We start from the raw sequence: 2,511 nt of genomic DNA, 5'->3' as shown, positions 1-2,511 counted from the left end.
TGTGCCATGCGCTTTTCATCACAATGATCCAAAAACTTGTCATCGCTATGCTCCATAAACCTTGTAATGACAATGCTCCATGCACTTCTCATCCAAATGCTCTCTCACATGAGATATCACAATGTTCCATCACTAGTCATCACAATCCTCCCTCACCCCTGTTATCACAATATTCCATGACCCCTGTCATCACAATGCTACATCCCCTTATCAGCACAATGTTCCATGACCCCTGACATCACAATGTTCCATAACCCCTGTCATCAAAATGCTCTATGACCCTTTTCATCCCAAAGCTCCATGACCCCTGGCATCACAATGTTCTATAACCCCTGTCATCAAAAGGTTCCATTACACTTTTCATCAAATTGCTGCATGACCCTGTCATCAAAATGCTCCATGACCTTTGTCATCACAAAGCTCCTTGACCTTTGGCATCACAATGCTACATGTCATTGTCATCACAATGCTCCATGAACCCTCTCATCACAATAATCCATGAAACATTTCAGACCAAAGTTCCATACCCTTCTCATCACAATGCTCCATTAACCCTGTCATAAGAATGCACCATGACACCTGCCATCACAATGATCCACGGCCTAGTCATCACAAGGTTCCATGATAATTCTCATCACAATGCTCAAGACCCCTGATATCATAATGCTCCATGCCCTTGTCATCACAAAGCTCCATGACGCATGTCATCAGAATGTTCCATGGCCTTCTCATCACAATGCTCCATGCCCTTGTCATCACAATGCTCCAAGACCTTTGTCATCACAATGCTCCATGCCCCATTTAATCTCAATGCTCCAGGAAGTCTGTTATCACAATGCTCCAAGACCCTTGTAATCACAATGCTCCATGCCCCTTTTCATCTCAATGCTCCATGAACCCTGTCATCACAATGCACCATGCCCATCATCATAATGCTTCAGGCTATTGTCATCACAATGAAATCAATATTCTGCATGACCTCTGTCATCATAATGCTCCAAACCCTTGTGATCACAATGTTGCATAACACGTATCATCACAACACCCCATGACGCTCATCATCACAATTATCCATGGTCTTCTCATCACAATGCTCCATGATCTTTGTCATCACAATGCTCAATACACTTGTCTTCACAATGCTCCCTGAACCTTGTCGTCAGTATGCTCTTTGAACGCTGTCATGACAAGTTTCCATGCATTTTTCATCACAATGATCCATGACCATTTCATCACAATGCTCCAAGGTCCCTGTAATCACAATGCTCGATTCCCTTGTCATCACCAAACTCCATGACCACTCTCATCACAACACTCCATGACACCTGACAACACAATAATCCGGGACCCTTGTCATCACAATGCTCCAAGACCCCTGTCATCACAATACTCCATGAACATTTTCAGCCCAATGCTCCATGACCTTCTCATCACAATGCTCCATGCCCTTGTCATCACAATGCACCATATCCACTGTCATCACAATAATCTATGAAACTTGTCAGACCAGTGCTCAATGTCCCTGTCAACACAATGCTCCAAGACCCATGTAATCACAATGCTCCATGCCCTTGTCATCACAAAGCTCCATGACGCATGTCATCAGAATGTTCCATTGCCTTCTCCTCACAATGCTCCATGCCCTTGTCATCACAATGCTCCAAGACCCCCGTAATCATAATGCTCCATGCCCCTTTTCATCAGAATGCTCCATTAGACTAGTCATCACAAGTCTCCATGCTTAACTCATCACAGTGCTCCAAGACCTTTTCATCACCATGCTCCATTCCCTTGTCATCACAATGCTCCATGACCCCTGTCATCACAATACTCCATGAATATATTCAGCCCAGTGCTCCATGACATTCTCATCACAATGCTCCATGACAAATATCATCACAATGCTCCATGAACACAGTCATCACAACACCCCATGACACCTGACAACACAGTGATCTGAGACCCTTGTCATCGTAATGCTCCAAGACCCCTGTAATCACAATGCTCCATGACCCCTGTCATCAAAATACTTCATGAACATTTTCAGCCCAATGCTCCATGACCCTTGTCATCAAAATGGTCCATGTCCTTGTTATCCCAATGCTCCATGACCCCTGTATTCACAATGCTCCGTGACGCTTGTCATCACAGTGCTCCATGACACCTGTCATCACAATGCTCCATGCCTTTGTCAGCAAAATGCTACATGACCTTGTCATTACAATGCTCTATGCGCTTGTCATCACAATACTCTATTACCATTGTCATCACAATCCTCCATGAACCTTGGGATCACATTGATTCATGCCCTTGTCATCACAGTGCTCCATGCTCCTTGAAATCAAAATGATCCATGACCTCTGTCATCACAATGTTCCAATCCCTTGTGATCACAATGTTCCAAAGCACTTGTCCTCACAACGCTCCATGATGCCTGTCATCACAATACTCCATGCCCTTTTTATCACAATGCTCCATGAACTTTGTCATCACAATTCTCAATAAACTTGT

This window comes from Mesoplodon densirostris, unplaced genomic scaffold (assembly GCF_025265405.1).
Source record: "Mesoplodon densirostris isolate mMesDen1 unplaced genomic scaffold, mMesDen1 primary haplotype scaffold_35, whole genome shotgun sequence".
In the NCBI taxonomy this organism is placed as follows: Eukaryota; Metazoa; Chordata; class Mammalia; order Artiodactyla; family Ziphiidae; genus Mesoplodon; species Mesoplodon densirostris.
The sequence above is the reverse complement of the archived record's forward strand: the minus strand, read 5'-3'. Positions refer to the sequence as shown.